General features: G+C 38.9%; 1 protein-coding gene across 1 annotated transcript in view; it reads left to right on the top strand.

Annotated features, from left to right (window-relative positions):
- Nucleotides 1-13,249, top strand: part of DopEcR (G-protein coupled receptor DopEcR) — a 136,655-nt gene that overhangs the window by 94,702 nt on the left and 28,704 nt on the right. The window lies entirely within an intron of this gene.

Here is a 13,249-nt window from a genome sequence, read left to right as displayed (position 1 = left end):
TATGGCTTATCTTAGAACTTAAACTAAGTTTGGACAAAATATTACGTAGGCCAAATTTTGCAGCGAATCGGCAGATCTGTTGGAGAGTTATCTAGCGCTCCAACCACTACACACGGTGTCATAGGGGTTTTTGTACCTTTCAGACTATTTTCTCAGGAAGGGCTTGCCCTTGATGAAACTCTAACAGTCGTATGGGAGGCAGTGAATACAGGTTGCTACAACAAAAATCAAAGAGATTCGAGGGCTGGTCCTAAACTGAACTTTTCCGAAATTTTGTGTGGGAGGTACCCGGTCCACTCCTTTGGGTACGTCCTTGGAACCTCATACATACCTGGTAGAAACTTCACGATGTACGAAGTATGGGCCAAATCGGTTACTCCCTGCCAGAGTTATCGAGCGCACACATTTTCCGTACATTTTGGAACTTTTGTGAACTTAAACCAAGTTTAGAGAAAATATTACGAAAGCCATATTGTGGACCGAATCGGTTTATCCGTTCGTGCGCTCCAGCCAGCAGGACAGACAGACAGATGGACGGACATGGCTGGATCAACTCCAAATTGTCTGAAACACATTTCGTCCAAACATACTTGGGGTCTAAAACCATTATTTAGATGAGACACATTTTCATCGTATCAAAGTGTATATACCCTCTTTAGCATAAATGCTGAGGGTATAGAAAACCTTAAAACCATTTAAATATCATCACAATGACATTGAATAAACATTTGAGAAACAATGTTTTTTTGTATTCTTTCGCATTTTAATGCATTTTAATAATTTATTGATTTTGTTATTTTTTGAGTTAACGTTATTTGATACTAATGTGTGGGTGTGTTTCTACATTTTGGCATCAATTTGGTCTTAATGTAAGAGATATGTCAAATGAAATATAATATTGGTAATAACAGTCTACCATTAAGGCCTCAAGTGTTTCGTTAACTATGAGAAACGTGTTTAAGTGTATTTATTGAGAATTTATTGAAACTACTAATTATTGGAAGAAAATGTAGCTTTATGGTACCAAGCAAAATATTTCGTAAGATTTGAATTACGATCCTACTCAAATTTTGCTGATTCGACCGTTCACGTATGACAGTCACAAATCGATAAAAAGATCTGAAATGTAATAGTGTGATTTTATATAGTATATAGGGAAGTAGTTTCTGGCCCAGGCAATACGTAGTGTTGCCAGACGCCATTTGTTATTGTTTTGGAAAGTTTGACAGTTTCACATACGATCATTTGTTGTGTTGTTTACAGCGACTTGAAAAAATCACTTTGCAACAAAATTGAATTCACTTTTAAACTGACCATGTGGCTACTATGCGGCTTGAGCAACGTAGGACGGTTAATACTGAAGTCTCCTGAGAAATTCGAATAAACGAACAAGAGAAGACGAATTATAGTGCACCATTATAATGTGAGCTCTCATACATCGTTTCAAACCAGTGCATTTTTGACAGGACAAAACGTAGAATTATTGGTTTATACGCCGTATAGCCCTGACTTTAGGTTTAGTTTTCACTCAGAGACCAAAGGTCCATTGTGTTCATACTGTAAATAGAAAAGAAAAGGTAGAAATAAAAAAGTCTGTTAAAAGTCTTGAGAAAAGAACAATCACTGATGGGTCCATCCTAGATAGGTTTGAGACAGAAGAGAACTCATAGTAGCCGAAGAGTCTGTGTCTAATGTTGTTTAACATTGGGCAATGACATAGTAGGTGATCAATCGTTTCAGTCTCCTCATCATCCTCGCATAGCCTGCAGTAATCGACACTACTGTCCCACAGACTAGTTCTGGATCTTATGTGGCAGTGCCCTGTCATGACCCCTACAGCAATTCTGATCTCAGCCTTGTTTAGGAGTAGCAGGGAAGATGTTCTACGGCTCGATATTGTCGGCCAAATAAGCATCCAGATCCTACATCTGGGCTCGTTCTGCCATTTGCGAGCTGATAGATCTCTGTAGAAGTTGTCCAGTTTATTGGTGAAGTGACACCGAGGGGGATGTTTCCTCAATTTCAATATTTGGAGACTGTGATCCTGCACGTGGCAGCTAATCGGCAATTTCATTTCCAATTATGTCAAAGTGTCCCGGTACCCAGCTGAAAGTGATTTCATTTTTTAGTCTTCCTAACAATCCTCTACACTTGTTAACAATCTTGGACTAGATAGAGCAGTATTTGAGTGCCTGGAGTGCCGCCTGGCTATCCACAAAAACCACTATCGGTCTAGGGCCTTTACAATGGCTAATACCTTCGATTGGAAGACGCTACAGAACTGGTTCAGCTTATAAGACCGGCTTACATCGAGCTTCTCGCAGAAGAGTCCGCCTCCTGTGCCCTCTTCCATTTTGGATCCATCTGTATAGATGGCCAAGCTTTCTGGAAGTGGTCTTCCATGAGTCCAGTCACTCCTAGTTGGAATCAAGATCCTAGCCGTTTTGAAGTTCATTATTGGTGAGATGTAATCACTTATCTCCATACAGTCTAGACAGTCTTCTTTGTGAAGTATAGAAGCGTGTCCAGAACGCGACTCACTCCAGCACTTCATCTCTCTGAGCCTAAAAGCGCTTCTGGCTGCGATGTTTTCAGCTAGAATATTTAGTGGCTTATAATCCAGCATTGCGTTTACCGCAGCTTGCGGTGTGCATTTGACGGCGCCGGTGATGGGAATTGATGCTGCGCGTTGTACTTTATCCATCTTTGACTGGTTTGACTTTGTACAAAGCGCATGCCACCATGCAAGACATCCATATGTTAAGACGGGACAGACCACAGTTTTATATATCCAATGTATAACCTGAGGTCTTAACCCCCAACTCTTACCTATTGAATTCTTATAGGAGTAAAGTGCGATCAAACCTTTCTTTGCGCGCTCCTCAATGTTCCTATTCCATCGTAGTTGATGGTCAAGGACTACACCAAGATATTTAGCGTCCGTTAAAATACATAATTCTATACCATCCAAAACCTGTAGTGGGAAGCTATTTCCTTTTCATTCTCGAAAAAGTACGAGGTCAGTTTTTGTAGGATTTATACTAAGTCTATTGAGCTTGGCCCATCTGTATAGTCCACAGAGAGTGCCCTGCATAAGCTCTGACAAAGTTGAGACAAATTTCCCGCTTATAAGGATGACTACATCGTCGGCATGGGCCACGATCTCAGTTCCCAAGTTTTCAAAATCCTTCAGTACCTCATTTATTACTAAGAGCCAAAGTAGCTGTGAAAGTACTCCCTCTGAGGTGTGCCCCTATTAACCGATTTCCTAATGCAACTCTCTCCCAATCTTTAGCTAATGATCCTGCTTTTAAGCATCTCATCGATCCACCCTGTCAGGGTAGGGGAGACACCCAAGTCTTCCAAGACATTGTAAATTGATTCGAGCTTTACGTTGTTAAACGCTCTTTCAATATCAAGGAAGGCAGCTAGTGAGAAGTTCGATGCCTCCATATTCTCCTCGATGTGCCCCACTACGTCATGTAATGGGGTTTCGATAGACCTCCCTTTGGCATAGGCATGGTGTGCTTTGTAAATCTGAGCCGGGCATAAACTAGATGTTATTTGAAGGTCCAAAAGTCTTTCTAGGATCTTTAGTAAAAAGGAAGAAAGTCTGATTGGTATATAATCCTTTGGTTCACAGTGATTACGCTTACCCGCCTTGGGGATAAACACCACAGTCACCTCCCTCCATAACACCGGAATATACGACAGTTATAGACACGCACTGAAAATTTCCTTCAGGGTGGGTATCACCTTCAGTGAGTTTTGCAGCAGCGCCGGATATACACCATCTGGTCCCGGAGATTTGAAGGGCTGAAAAGTATTTATAGCCCATGAAATACTGGCAGCGTTTATTAGCCTGCTGATCATATTTTCATTTTCCTCAGTGAGAATGCGTATCCCACCCTGTACTGATGGGTTTGTGCCGACATCACCAGTAAGATTACGCATCCTGCCCTGCATTGGTGCCGACATCTTTACAGATTGGAAAGTAAGTGCTGGCCAGGAGGTCAAGAGTTTCCAAATTGGTGTGGGTCCACGCCCCATCACACCGTTTTATACTTCCGAATGGTTTTGGGTCCTTTGACAGAATTTTGCGAAACTTTAAGGCTGAATCAAAACTCTCAATTGATTCACTGAAGCTAATCCAGGGTTGAAATGAGTTTTGTACACATCCCAATCCCCACTGGGTTTGGTTTTATGGGCTTTGTTATAAGCCCTTCTGCTAACCGTTCTCAGATTAGCAAAGCTCTTTGTTCCACCATATGGGTTGAGATTTCTTACCCGGATAGGTAAACGGGCAAGATTGTTCATAGCAATCTATGACGACCTTGGTAAGATAGTCCAGAGCCTTCTATATCTTCTGCAGAATTGAGAGTTTGTGGATTCTCAAGTCTAGCTGTAAACAGCTCTCTAAATTCCTCCCAATTTGTTCCCCTCGAATTCCTATGAGGTTTCTGCTTTACTCCACTACCAGTCACATGATAGAGAATAGTCTTGTGATCCGAAAAGGAACATTCATCCGATACTCGCCAGTTGCTGATAGCGGAGTCATCCATATTAGTTACGGTGATGTCAATAACTTCTTCCCGAACGCTGTTATGGAAGGTAGCCGTGCTCCCCCTGTTACAAATTCTAAGATTATTATCTTTATATATAAAACTCAATTGTCGTTTGTTGGTAATTGAATCAGTTGAAAATGGCTGGAGCGATTTGGATAATTTTTTGTGGAAATCTTAGTCGTAGTCCAGTTTAGGTTTTTATGCAAAGAAAAATTGGCCACGCCCACTTTTATAAATATGTTATATCTACGAAACTACTAAACAAATTTTCCTAAAATTTTCAGGGAACGTAGAGTGATGGCCCCCGGTTGAAATAGGCTACATATTTGGTTGAATTTCGGATCGGGCGGGGTACCTCCCCTATGCCCTATTTTTGCAAAAATGCAATATTTGCATCAATTACAAATGTATCGCTTTGAAAATTAATTTCCGAGTCAATGGCAATTGTGTCTCCGACCTTACGTGCTTATTTGAGGCATTAAGACTGGACAACGCCCACTTTTTTAAATATGTTATATCTACGAAACTACTGAATCGATTTTCCTGAAACTTTCAGCGAATGTACAGGGTTGGTCCCCGATAAAAATCGGCTACATATTTTTTGACTTTCGGATCGGGCGGGTACCTAATATATGCCCTATTTTTGTAAGTTATTTGCGAGTCAATGGCGATTGTGTCTCAAACCTTACGTACTTATTTTATGACTTAAGATCCGACCACGCTCACTTTATAATTAGTTTATATCTACAAAACTACTAAAGGGATTTTCAAGAAAATCAAGATTTGTCTAAACTTTTAAATCTTTATAAATAAAAGTCAAATATCGTTCATTGGTGATGGCATCAGTTGAGAACGGCTGGACCGATTTCGATATTTTTTTCTGTAAAATGTGCGCCATACCCGACTTGGGTCTTTATGCAAAGAAAATTTTACCATGCCCCCTTTTTCAATTTTCAATTTTTATCATTTCTACCAAAACTACCGAACTGATTTTCCTGAAATTGCCAGGGAATGTACAGGGATGGCCCCCGCTTAAAATAGGCTACAAATTCGGTTTAATTTCGGAAAGGGCGGGGTACTTCCCTTATACCCTACTTTTTTAAAAATGTTATATATACAATACTTACGAATGTATCTATTTGGAAGTTAATTTGCTAGACAATTGTGGTTGTGTCTCCGACCTTACCTACTTTTTAGGAACCAAAGACTTGACTACGGAACCGATTTTCCTGAAAATGTCAGGGAATGTACGATCATATTTTCTTGAATTTTTAAGGGGGCATATTGAAAAAAAACGCCTTACCTTTAATAATAAATTCAAATACTGTCATAACCCAACTTAGGGTTTTTGGAAAGAAAAGTTTACCACGACCCCGAAAACAGGTTACATATTTTATTGAATTCCAGAGGGGGCGGGGTACCTCCCAATGCGATATTTTAAAAAAAAGTTATATTTGCAAAAATTATGTATGTATCGGATTAAAAATTTACGGATTAATCTACAATCTAGGTACTACTTTGGGGCCTATAGGCCCGACCACGCCTGTTTTTTTTAATATGTCATAACTCCAATACTACTGAAGGGATTTCCATAAAATTTGCAGCAAAACCTCAATGTTTGCCGTTGTTATGTATATCTTATGAATTTCGGAAGAGGTGGGGTACCTTCCCCATGCCTTTCTGTTAAACGCTGAATGTATAACCCAAACTAATGGTTATATCGGTTTCAGCATACATTTTGGTAGGCAGTGAAGTTGTGTGCACCCTAGGTACATATTTGGAGCCAAAATACCGGACCAGGCCCACGCTATATTTGCTAAACTTATGAGTGCATCAGGTTGCAAATTAGTTTTCGAGACACCGGTGGTTGCACACCCGATCAAGAAAAACTGTATATTTACAAATGTACTTAAATGGTGAGGTTCAGCGGTCCATCAGCCACGAAAATCTAAAACATATAAGTCTCAATAAGCGGGAGAATTCGATTTAACCATTTTTTTAACGAACATTGGTGGCGTCGTTTTTATTGGGATAGCTAATACAATTTTGTTTTTTCAAAATAGTCTTGCTTAATCCCATTGTTGTTGTTTTATTATTTTAACTTTTATAATTAGATCGCTTTAGGATAAAGACAGGGACATGGACGATAATATATTCTAAAATGCACAAATTGGCGAAAAAATCCGACAGAGTCCGTAAGAAAGGTTACAAACAAATCTGTTTAAAATCTTTCTCGGGTTGACAATGGACCGAAGAAGTGAGGTAGAAAATACCTATTTTTGAATTGTCAAGCATAAAGTCGATAAAATGTTGTCATTAAAACTCATTACGATGGGCCAGCAACGCTGACCGGGGTCTGCTAGTTTAAAATAAAATTGAATAATGATTCACCTCTGGCGTTGGTGTTACTACTCCCCCAGTGAAAATGGTGGACAGCCCTGACTTGGAACCCAATGACTTCATTTGATTCCCTTACATCGAGAAAAAAGGCGTGGTCAACGATTTTCGTCGGAAGAAGATGCTGTTGAAGCGTGTTTCAATAATTGGTTTAAGCGCATGAACAAGTGCATAAACCATGCTGGAGACTGCTTAAGAAAACAATAAAACTATATTTGATTGTAAATATTCGCGTTTTCATTGTCAGGCCAGAAACTTTTCTAATTTCCCTCAGTGATTACGAACAATTACACTTTTAATTTTCACTAGGGTTATGATTTTTTTACAACCTCGTATCCCTTTCTCATACGTATTTTGATGAGTTTTTACCTAAGAAAATATAAAATCTTAATTAAAAGGTGATTCGATAAAAAAGCTCACGCACAATGTTATTTAAATTTTTTTCTTTATGAGCTTTTTTGACAAATTTTTGAAGTCACTATAACTGAAAATAAGCTGTGGAGCCACACGACACACTAAATTTGTCGACACATCGTTACATATATCCGTTCGAGAGCAATCGTGCGCTCCATCGAGACAGACAGACGTACGGACATGGCTAAGTCAACTCCAAACTGTCTGAAACGGATTTCGTCCAAACATACTTCGGGTCTAAAACCATTATTTCGATGAGGCCCAGTTTGCCCGTATGACATTGTATATACCCTCGTTAGCATAAATGCTGAGGGTATAAAAAATGCTTAAAAATGATCAAAAATATCAGTTTCAAACAAAATTTTTTCTTGGCGCTAAGTGGGTTAAATTGAAAGATCACTCACGATAGGAAAGTTATAAAATCACGATGACAAATGTAGCTTTAAAAGTGATAAAATGTAATTATGTATTAAAATGTCGATTACTTAAATGTTAGTTTTAGTGATTAGACGGACTGCCCAATTCTCCTAATGCCCAATTCTCCTAATAATTATTTTTTTGTACCTTTTTTAGTTTTAAGGCTTGGTACCCTTTCCTCTCGATCCAGTAATCTTACCATTTACACCAAACATTACTGCCAATTTTCGATTTACAATTCTGAATAATAATTATTATTTTCTAGCCTTCAAAATACATTAACCATTATTTTTGTCACATCCATTATGAATATGAAATTTCATGTAAATGGCAGTTTTGCAAATTCCTGTATTTCCTCTTCTCTCTTCCCAGTACCATTTATTCACATTATTATGGGCCATTTTATGCCATACACTTTTCTTCGAAAGTAATAATGCTGCCATTTGTAAACACAAATTATAGAACAACAACAGCAACTACAAAACTATAAAATGGTGGTGTATTTTTCAAGCGCATCTAACCTCATTCCCACAAACATGGAAGCTATTAGTAACCCCTTTCTTCAGGCAGCCAGGCTGTTAACAATTATTTTCAGTATGACCACAATGTCTGGCTATTGGGTTGCTGTTTACTAACCGGGGTATATTAGCGAGAATAACTACGCTCTACAATTCCCATTCCAGTTGAGGAAAATGTCATTGACTCTGTTTATTTTACAGTATGAAAAGAAAAAAGAAAAATAAAAACAATACTATGTTCAAGCAAAATGTTGCTACTCCCACTAACCGGGAATAACAAGCATGGTGAAAATATCAATGACACCTTCCACTCCTTCCCACCTTTTGGAATGTATATTGAGGCACTGTTTTTATTTTGTATGTATTTCTGTACTTTTTCGAATAAATGTTTGTTGATATTTACTTTCTCTCAGTATACAGACCACAACAACGAAGACTAGGGTGGCAGGTCTGGCAAAATCGATTTGTGAAACTGTAAACAGCTAACTGTGTGTAACAGTAGCCGTAACTATAACAAAAAAAAAAAATAACATAAATTAATTAAATTGGTAATCAGAAATAAACACTTTATGGATCAAATTTTGTGGTCTGGTAATGCTCGTTGTTTTCGGTAAACAATAACAAAATCAGCTACGAAGTGAGTATCAAAAACTCATCAACTTGTTTAGGTTTTGCTTGATGAAATTCATTGAAGGACTTGATGATTACTTTCGCAGTTATTGCTTAAAGTCCGTTGTTAAGTAAAGGAAATCGCTTCAAGTGTAATTTGAATAAAGTTGAGTATTAGCCATGGGATACGGGAAAGAAAGTAATAATTTCTTCTTCTTTGAAATTTGGATATACATTCTGGTAATAATCACTGTCATTACTGGAAACCACTAAGAGCAGTGTGAAGTTTTTTAATATCGACAGTAAGGCCCCGGTTTTCGGGATTTTTCAGGGCAATTTCGGGACTGTGGGATTTGTCGGAACTTGTGTCTACAGAAGTATTTTGTATATTAAACAAGTAAGAAAGTATCAGTCAGCTGTGCTGACGGAGATATACCCTCAGCCACTGACAAAAAAAAAAACAAACCCAAACCAAACTCAATAATTTTGGTGCTTGGACCATTATCTCAGGAAGTATTGACTTACTCCGGAAAAAGAATGTACCGTTGAAAATGAGGCCGCTAGAACAACCTACTAAAAAAAGAACCAAAACGATGCGAGAGGAGTTCTTAAAATTCACGTTTTTTCGAATTTTGTGTGGGATGTACCCGAAGGAGCGGACCGTTATAGTTCATATTTCAACCTGATACATGACTGGATGAAATAATATGATGTGCAAAGTCTGCACCAATCAGAAATTACTTGCGGATTTGCCATTTTGGTTGGTGCCGTCAGGGTTTCTTGGAACTTTTAAGCCAATATCTCAGGAAGTATGGACTTGCGCAAGAAAATAATTGTACCGTCGTAAAGGGAACCGCAAGGACAACTTACTGAAACAAATTTCAAAACGATCCGAGAGGAGCTCTTAAACTTCACTTTAACCAATATATTCCGTATTCGAACCCGATCTATTTGCCGACAGAGATATACCCTCAGCCTATGTGAATTGAAACTTTCATCTACGGACAGATCGAATGTTTTTAGGGTCTTTTCAGAATTTTTTGCAGAGGAGGTACTTGCAGGAATTGAGCGACGTAATCCATTATTGAAGTGGATCTTATTTCGGCAGTCATATCTATTCGATAGTTATCGCTTCCACTAGTCAGTGGGTCATCGTATAACTTTTGTACCAGTATGCCAGGAAGTACGGACTTGTCCACGGAAAACATAATATCGCTGTAAACAGGACCACAACGAATATCACCGGTATACATTTCCAAAGGATCTTCGAATAGACCCTAACACAAATGCTGAACTTTTGTGGGGGAGGTACCTTAAGGAGAGGACCGATATGGGCAATTTTAGAAGTTAAACTAAATTTGGACAAAATATTAAGAGATCCAAAGTTTGGACCAAATTGGTTGCCACTTTCAAAAGATATCGTACATACCATTTTAGTGAAACTGAAACTAAGTTTGGACAAAATATAGCGAAGGCCAAATCGTGCTTTTTACAACTTTTGGGCTGTTTTCTCAAGAAGTGTGTTTTTTAAGTTCGATTTTGTGAGAGTATCACTCACAATCTCGCTGTACTAGAAACAACAACCACACATTTCAGGTGCGATTGGTCGAATAACACAAATTGAGAGTAACCTTGACTCTGTTATTGTCTATTATTACTCAATTAGTGATGGACTGAGCGTAAACGCAAAATTATTTGGATGATCTATGAGCCGATGGTGGAGAAAAAGTTAAAACGGAGACAGTTGATTTTTCTGATTTTAAGCCCAAACTCAATTACAATTTTTTCCGAGTCTCGATTTGTGTAGAACGACGGTCAACATCATTAGCGAGGAAAGACTTCGGTTTTTGAGGATTGAAATTCCATGGGCTGGACCGCTGAGTCAATGATCGTGCTATCGAAGAAGCAAATCATAGTCTCGCTCCACTACATGGAATGCGCCGTTGCCGATTCATCTGCTGCTACCGTTTTTTGGCCTCCGCCCCAAAGTCTCCTCCTGCGTTTCTTAATCATCGTTTGCTGCTCGTTCGCTACTAGCGTATTTCCGTCATCTCCGTTCATTCAACATCTTTGATCGTTGCCTTGAAGTTGTTCTCCAGCCGGAAGCGTGTTTCCACATCACCCTCCGATAACATTTTAAACTAAAAAATAAACACCCTCTCGGGAACCAGTTTGCCCTTTTTTTCTGAACAATATTTTGTAAACCAAATAAAATTTAATAAAGGCAAATTTTATTACAATATATTAGGATGGATGCCACGGTGGTGCAATGGTATGCACACCCGCCTTGCACGCAGAAGGTCGTGGGTTCGATTCCCCGGCCAGGCAACATCAAACATTTTTTCAGTGGTGACAAAATACCCCTCAGTAATGTTGGCGACATTTCCTGAGTATTTCAGCCATGTAAAACTTCTCTACAAAGTGGTGTCTTAAGACACGCCGTTCGGAATCGGCGATAAACAGTAGGTCCCATATCATTGAGCTAATATGAATCGGGGTGCACTCATTGATATGATAGAAGTCTCCCTTGTCCCTTCAGGGATGTTTGTGGAACAACTATTATATTAGAATGTGTAAAATATAGACCAAATCGGTCTCTCCCTTCAAGAGTCATCGTTCGCACAAATTTTCCGAACATTTCTGAACTTTTGTGTGGGACGTTCCTGAAGGAGTGGATCGACATGGCTTATCTTCGAAATTAAACTAAGTTTGGACAAAATATTACGAAGGCCAAATTTTGGACCGAATCGGCAGATTCGTCCGAGAGTTATCTTTCGATCCAAGCACTACACACGGTGTCATAAATGTTTTTTTTTGCAACTTCCAGGCTATTTTTTCAGGCAGTATGGACTTCCCCTGATGAAAACGTCGTATGGGGGGCAGTGAATACAAGTTGCTACAACGAAAATCAAAGCGATTCGAGAACAGCTCCTAAACTGAACTTTTCCGAAAATTTGTGTGGGAGATACCCGAAGGAGTGGACCGATCGCGTCCACAAATTTTCCCAACATTTTCGAACTTTTGTGGAAGAGGTACCGGAAGGAGTGGACCGATAAAACTCATAATCGAATTTAAACTAAGTTTGGACAAAAATATTAAGAAAGCCAAACTTTTTACCGAATCGGTTGATCTGTTCGAGAGTGATCGTGCGCTCCAGCCAGCAAGACAGACGGACAGACATGGCTAAATCAAATCCAAATGGTCTGAAACACATTTCGTCCAAACATAATTGGGGTATAAAACCATTATTTCGATGAGGCACATTTTGCCAGTATGAAAGTGTATATACCCTCATTAGTCTAAAGACTGAGGGCATAAAAAACAGGAACAGAACTGGAAGAAATTAGTCCTGACCAGAAAAAAAAAACTAATTCGCTAGATGATTCTTATTACACTAAGATATTTAAATGTTCAGTTTTCTTAACCCTGGAACCGATCACCGAACGTGACATGGTTTTAAATAGAAAATCTTAATAAACTTTGCGTCGTTTCACTTCGAGCAACACATGAACGACCCAAAGCGAGGTCTGGGGTTATAACTAGTATAGCTTAAGATTCGTATTTCCAATGATCTGCATTAGTGAATGACTTAGATGCGAATAGCTTTATACCCTAGACAGACGGCAGCGTTAATTTGAATTAACTGCATTAATTCAAATTAATTCGTGCATTATCCACATTCTTAATGCACAAAATCAAACTGAATTTAGGCATTTCAATATGGCAATGCTGTAAAATAGAGCCCATATTCATGTAGGAGAGAGAGCATATTTATGCTCTGAGACACAATTTGCATGGCAAACAACAACCAAACAGTTGTTAACCAGCAATCAGCTGTTTCCTAAATGCAGAAACTGTCGCCTGTCAGCGTAAAATTAAATGCAGATCATAATGCCTAATTCAAGCTGCCGTCTGTCTAGGGCAGTGCCGACCAAGAAGAGGGAAGACAAAAATGTGAATATATTACCCGCTTGCGCGATGGGCTAGTTCGGCATCGGAAACTCGTCGATTCTCAGCGTTATAGTAACTAGTTCCACTTCTGACCCCTCACAGTGCAATCAACTGTAAACTTTAACATGGGGATGTCATAGGAGGTAACCAATTGACACTCTATGCATTACCTGTAGGTGGTATTGTACTAGTTCCAGGTTTACAGTCATATACCAGTTTATTTATAAAAAAAAGTAGTGGGAAATAGTCACAACTGACGCTTCGTCGTTTACTTGGGGATATATAGGTGTCAATTAGTTCCCTTCGCCTTACTTATGGGTCAATTGTGAACTAGTACCACATGCCTCTAGTTTAGGACTATTTAAATTGCGACAATTG

Source organism: Musca autumnalis, unplaced genomic scaffold (genome assembly GCF_047663935.1).
Source record: "Musca autumnalis isolate F117 unplaced genomic scaffold, ASM4766393v1 scaffold_4, whole genome shotgun sequence".
Lineage (NCBI taxonomy): Eukaryota > Metazoa > Arthropoda > Insecta > Diptera > Muscidae > Musca > Musca autumnalis.
Note: the sequence above shows the minus strand (reverse complement) of the source record. Positions and strands in the feature narration are given on the sequence as shown.